The sequence below is a fragment of the Octodon degus genome, unplaced genomic scaffold (assembly GCF_000260255.1).
Source record: "Octodon degus isolate 3935 unplaced genomic scaffold, OctDeg1.0 scaffold00020, whole genome shotgun sequence".
Lineage (NCBI taxonomy): Eukaryota > Metazoa > Chordata > Mammalia > Rodentia > Octodontidae > Octodon > Octodon degus.
The window spans coordinates 1,240,993-1,247,517 of record NW_004524596.1 but is presented as its reverse complement, the minus strand read 5'-3'; the positions used below and the strand labels follow the sequence as shown (position 1 = coordinate 1,247,517).

The following is a 6,525-nucleotide window of genomic DNA, read 5'->3' as shown; positions in this document are numbered from 1 at the left end:
AGAACAAAATAAAACCATCTTTTCTCACTCATCTATGAATCATTATGCTACTATTATCACGAGGGAGTTTTTAAAAAACAATCCCAGTGAGTAGCTGTTAGACACATTTTTTTCTATGTTTTTGCATATTTCAATTTTAAGTAGAATGTCTGATGGAAAGAACACTGAAGGGTTCCGAAGTGCTTAGACCTCTAAAACAAGCTATTTAATCATCTATGTATCATTAGTTTTGCAACTAAAACTTTTTCCTGGAAGTTTCCCAAAAGTTTTGCTTGGCCAGATAGCTCAGTGGACTAAAGCACCTGATTAGGCAGAGCACAACAGCCGGGGTTCGATCCCTGGCGTGCCATGCCAGCCCTGCCCCCAGGGTGCCCTGTGAGGGTGACTGAGACTGGGCATAGTGGCACAAGCCTGTAATGCCAGCGCATGAGAGACTGAAAACAGGAGGATCACTACAAGTTGGATCTACTTAGTGAGACCCTGTACTAAACACAAAAAAAATTTAAAAATAAAAGTTTTGCAAATGTAACACTCTTAGAAATATATATATTATATAATATATATATATATACATAACAAATACATGACTAAAAACTTGATTAAAAAGCACATACAGCAGCCTTTGACTGTGCTATTCATTCAGTGTTCAGAGGGCTCCCTTCCCCCCAGGATTTTCTCTAGGGCTTGACCTTGGCCTTTAATTTCCTACACAGTGTCATAAACATTGCCAAGGATTGGGATCCTCCCAGATCAGTGTCTTAAATATGGGCTGCTTCCTCAAGTTTAATCTGATTTTTTTTTCTTTAAAGATCCCCTCTCCAAATAAGGTCACACTCTGGGGTCCTGAGGGGACCCATAATATAAACATACAGATGTTGTGTATCTGGACTGAAGAGTTGGGGTACTCAGAGGAGGCTGAGCCCAGGGGCTCTTCAATAAAGCATTTTAAGCAGCTCTTGTGGCTCTGCTAGATATGCATGTCTAGGAATCGCCACTCTAGAACCTCTGAATCAGGCTAAAGACATCCAGAGGCATAAACAAGTCCACCTGCGGCCAAGTCCCCATCTCTAACATTTGTCACAGCAGCCAGAGCTCCCAAGCTTGGGAGAAACCAAGCTCCAGCCACAGCTGCAGCCCGAGTGGTAAGGGGACCAATCAAGCCCCACCTTAGGTCACTGCCAGGGAATTCCCAAGAGCCCCTGGGCTCAGCCTTCTCTGAGTACCCCAACTCTTCAGCCCACATGCACAACATCTGTGTGTTTATATTATGGGTCCCTTCAGGACCCCAGAATGTGACATTATTTGGAAAGGAGATCTTTAAAGAAAAAAAATCAGATTAAATTGAGGTCATTAGGACAGGCCCTAATGCAGCATGTGTGGTGTCCTTGTAAAAACGGGAAACGTGGACACAGATGAGCATTGAATGAAAGTGATGTGAAGAGGCACCGGGAAGACATGGCCTTCTAAGAAGTACGACAGAGGCCTGGAAGATCTTTCCCCTGTGACCCTCAGGAGGAGCCAGCCCTGTCAACACTTGGATTTGGGGCTCTGGCCTCCACAATCATGAGACAATAATTTTCTAAGGTCCAAGCCATCTAGTTGGTCGTATTTTTTATTACATTACTCCACCCCAGGGTACTAATATAGCTTGGAAAATACTGATGTGAATATACAGTGAAGCCATCCAGGAAAGTTAGGGCTATCAGGAGAGTTAAGACCAAGAGCTTGAAGCAGAACAGTGCGCCCTGGGACAACAGCAGCCCCAGGCAGCAGAACAAGCCCCCAGATCTGCACTGGGGCCCAAGCACTGGCCACCACTTGGAAAGGGACAGCAGACTACTCCTGCCTCGATTACCCCTGCTGGGCAAGACATCCAGAAACTGCTCTCTGTCACTGTAGAGGCCCCATTCTTGTGCTGGGTTAGGGTTCCCAGGAGTGACCCAGACCCCTCTCTCTGTCACCCGGCTCTTGATAAAAGGCACTAGCAGTCAAAAATCTGAATTTTAAGAAAATTTAATTCAAATTCCCAAACATGGTTGAATGTGTTTGGAATATCCAAAACAACAAATAGCAGGATCGGAAACAGCCCAACTCAGTGGTCGGCAAAGGTCTTTTCACCAAGTCAGGCTTCCTCAGGGCCCAGTCCTTAGTTTTTGCTGGAGGCAGCAGAAACATGAAAAGCAGAGCAGGCTGGGAGGTGGTGTGCACAGGCTGGCCCTCGGGCTGGAAGAGGGCTGCACGGTGAAGGTTTAAGTATTATCACAACACAGAATTTATGGCTCCTAATGTTTGTTTTAACTAGTGTTGAGAACACATATTTGACCACTGTGAACTTGACCTCTGGGTCCCTCTCCCTTTGCTGGACTGTCTGTACTACATGACAAGATTTTCCAGCTGACCCCACTACTACCACAGGTCCCAGCCCTGGGGCCGGCCTGGGGGGCCCTCCAGCAGCTGCCATGGTAAAGCCCAGCGCAGATCTATTGGCAAAGCAGCTGTCAATGGCCATAGCAGGCACATGAAGAATGTGTAGTCACCCTGGGCCTCCCTCCCCAGCCTGGCTAGCATGATGCCGAGCCAACAGGGCCCTGAGACAGAGACGGCCTGAGCGTGCTTGGCCACGCCAATGCCAGCCGCGCTGCACCCTCCTGGTGGTGCTCCCTGTGTCAGCAGCTCCAGCATCTGGAGTACACAGACCATGTCTTCTCCTCTGCATATAACTTCAGGAACATTTCCACGGTTGGCTTTTGTTTTTTTCCAAAGCAGTGTGGGCTGAGTGCCAATGGAAAAGCAAAGGAATATCGATTTTCTGTTCCTTGCTAAGGAGAGAACAAGTCATTTGATGTGCCATGAGTTACGTGAGTAAAAACAGACCCTGCACTCCCTACAGCTGGCTGTGTTTCTCCCCTATTCATAGAACCTGGCACATGGTAAAAGCTAAACAGATATCCGTTAAATAAATGAAAGAACCATGCATGCATTTACAGAGGGCCTGCAACGTGCCGGGCACCGTGGGGGTGTCACGCCCGCCCTCTCGCCTCTTTCCTTCAGCCTTCCGTCAGCCTAGTTTCACTCCCTTCTCTCCTTGGCTCTTCTGTTTCCTGTTCCACGTCCAGTCTCCTCTCAGAGCTGAGCCAACTTGCCCGGCCTCTCTCGGGACCACACTCACCATGAAAGGGGGACAAAAAGATTGGAAGAACCAGTGAAGAGCAAGATCATTTTGGACAGAGGAAAAAAATGCAAGAAGGGGAGAGGTAAAAAATGCTACACACTGGAGGTTTAATGCCCCACTCAGAAGATCATCCCTAAGCCACAAAACCCTCCAATAAATGATGCTGTTTTGGAAAGGGAGGAAAGTGGTACCATCTCTTTCGCCGGAACAGGTGTCACCATCAACAGCGAGGCAGGTGTTAATAACTACAAAGATGTAGCCTGTGCTATGATTTCAACCTCAGAGATCCACAGTGTGCCTAGAAAGAAATATTAATATGCAAATAAGCATCTCTGAAGGAGGCCCGGGTACCTGGAGCCCTGAGCCCACCCTAGTGGGTCTCCTACCTGCTTGCATTGACACTGACAAAGGTTCTACAATCTGAGGTACAGGATCTCAGGATAAATCCTGAGGGGATTTCACTGACCTTATCAGACGCAAAAGCTACAACTCTTGTTGCATAGGTCCTGCTTTACCTTGGTCTTAACCATCCAGCACAAAAGTCCACCTCTGATATGCAATTTAAGATCCGCTAAGTCTTCAGTCCTCAAAAGCATTTGCCTGTGGCACATTAACTTAACTTTCAATCAACTCCAAACAATCCAGGCTGTCTCAGAGGGTGACTGTATTTTCTTCACTGTACTAATCAAACACTGAACAACATGAACGTGTGCAATCTCTTATGAATTTTTTTTTTTTGGCAACAATTGGATCCAACCTATATAAATTGAAATTCTTCAGATGAACCCTTTAAATTAGCTCCTAAAGTTGGGTGTGGTGGTGCACACCTGTAATCCCAGCACTCAGGAGGCTGAGGTAAGAGGACTACTGCAAGTTTGAGGCCAGCCTGGGCTACAAAGTGAGTTCAAGGCCAGCCTGAACTGCAGATAGTGAAACTTATCCTGAAAAGACTAAAAATAATAATTTAGCTCTTAAGCTACATCAACAATCACTAAAGCTTAGGGTGGAAGTACACACTTCAAATCCCAACTACTGGGAGGATGAGACAAAAGAACTGGGAAATCCAGGCCAGTCTGGGTAACACAGTGAGAGCTCATCTTAAAATAAGGGTGCACACCTGTAATCCCAGTGTGGGAAGGCTGAGACAGGAGGATCACTAGAGTCCAAGCTGCATAGTGAGACCCTGTACCAAATAAATACATGAATAAATAATAATAGCTCTTACTACTACTATCATTTTCTTTATTAAATATCCTGAGTTACATATACTGAAAGCTACATTCACATGTTATGACTATTATCTTAAGAGGAACTTCATTGTTGACATGTGATTGATTTTTGTATTCTCATATGGAAAAATTCACATCCACATGCAATTGTCCAATCTCGGCATATTAAGGACATGAGAAAGGAAGGAAAAAGCATATCAACTTATTCTGCATCCTAAATATTCAACTGGTAAGAACCGACACTACACTTGATCTTTGCCAAAAGGCTAAGAAGCGATACATCCTAAATATTATTGCTACAGAATTTACCAAACTAGTTACAGTGACAAAAATCAGTGATGGAATGTTTTTCATTTCAATTATAAAAACCTTAGGGAATGTTTTCTCCTAAGCATGAAGCTTTTATGAAACGAAAACTATTAACACATAGTCTCTTTTAAAGCTCTTTTATAATCATTCAAGGTTTAAAAAAAAAAAAAACTAAAGATATACAAATGAGCATCCTGAATCGAGAAATCCAAAATATCCTCAAATCTGTAACTTCTTGAATGCCAAGAAGACACCACAGCAGAAAATTCCACCCCCGACCTCCTGTGACAGATCACATTCAGATCACTGGGGTGGTAAAAAATACTGTGTGAAATCGCTTTCAAGGTCTGTGCATAAAGTACACAGAATACAAACAAACTTCATATTTGGACTTGGGCCCCATCTTCAAGATATCTCATTTATTAGTGCATGTGTGTGTGTACACACTAGCAAATATTCCAAAATTTTAAACAGGTCAAAACCCCAAAGAAGGCTGGGGAGATAGCTCAGTGGAATAAGTGCTTGCCTGGCAAATGCAAGGTCCTGAGTTCAATCCCTAGTACCACCAAAAAAAAAAAAAAAGAGAGAAAGTTACTTTACAAAGACAACAATATGCAATGTATTAACTATTGCAACTGTCCTACTAACCTGTTTTGAAATTGTCTCATTACTACTTCTCAATAATTTTTTTTTAAAAAAATACCCCAGGCCTCATGTGTCTTAGAAAAAGGATAATCACTCTATAATATAAAGTTACTCATATAAATATGAATCTAGAGAAGAAAATGAAATAATAGTGAAAGATGAAGCAAGCTTTACTTAGCTGGCTCCACTATAGACTCTAGGAAGCTTTCTGGTTTCATACCCATTCTTTTATACCCTGATACCTTCAACAATCCCACCAAGGCAGCAGGTTTTTAGCAGACTCATTTCCAAAAGGAAAAATGAGGAGTCAGAGGCGTCAACTCAACCCCCCAAGGCCACAAAGCCAGTGAAGACTCCAGCATTTGAACTTGTATCTCTGGAATTTAAATCCAGGGGTCCTTTCTGGCTTCTTACTCAGCCATGGCCACAAGCTTGGCGGTGTCAGTGGTAATGTCAGAGGCCCTGCCTGAAGGAAGCAGCTCCTCTACTTCTCTGCATCTACTAAATACACAGGAAATAAACCTTGACAACCTTAATCTATCTGTCAGAATGGCTCCTCAACTGCATGCTGAGATCCACGGATAAGGAGTGACACTGCGTCACTGAGACCCCCGCACTGTCCACAGGATACCTCCTACCTGGCATCTGTACAACTCTAACTCCTCCAATCAGCAGCCCTCTGGAGCCCTTCTCTTGCTGAACGATGGGGGCAAACCCAGCTACACACAGGCACCCGCAGGACTTGGCCTCCTGCACCCAGAGAAGCAGGAAACCATGAAATGAATGCTCACGCTCCCAATGTTCTCCTTCTAGCTCATCACTGGCTCTTCTAGAACAACTGATCCCTAGGTCCTCAGACAGCTGGAGACTAAAGAACAAGCTTCTTTTCAGAATATACTCAATGACACCATGCACGAAGCCAACTTCCTAAAGTCTTAGAGCTCTCTCTCCAGCAGGCATCAAAGAGCATCCACTCACCTATAAAACCCTGTCCTGTGTATTTAACCCTGCCCGGAGTGCATCCCCCTGCCACGGTGCTGTCACAGATGGGCCCTCTCCATGCTACAAGCACCATACTGTGTCAGGCTGCAAGCAGATGGAGTTACCTGGCCGAGGAGAGGAAACGCCATCTGACCTGAGCCAGGCTAAACTGAGGAAAATGCTGACACA

General features: G+C 44.7%; 1 pseudogene; it reads right to left on the bottom strand.

The window, feature by feature from the left end:
- Nucleotides 1–4,507: 4,507 nt before the first annotated feature.
- Nucleotides 4,508–4,679, bottom strand: LOC111815727 (annotated as a pseudogene).
- Between the last annotated feature and the right edge of the window lie 1,846 nt (nt 4,680–6,525).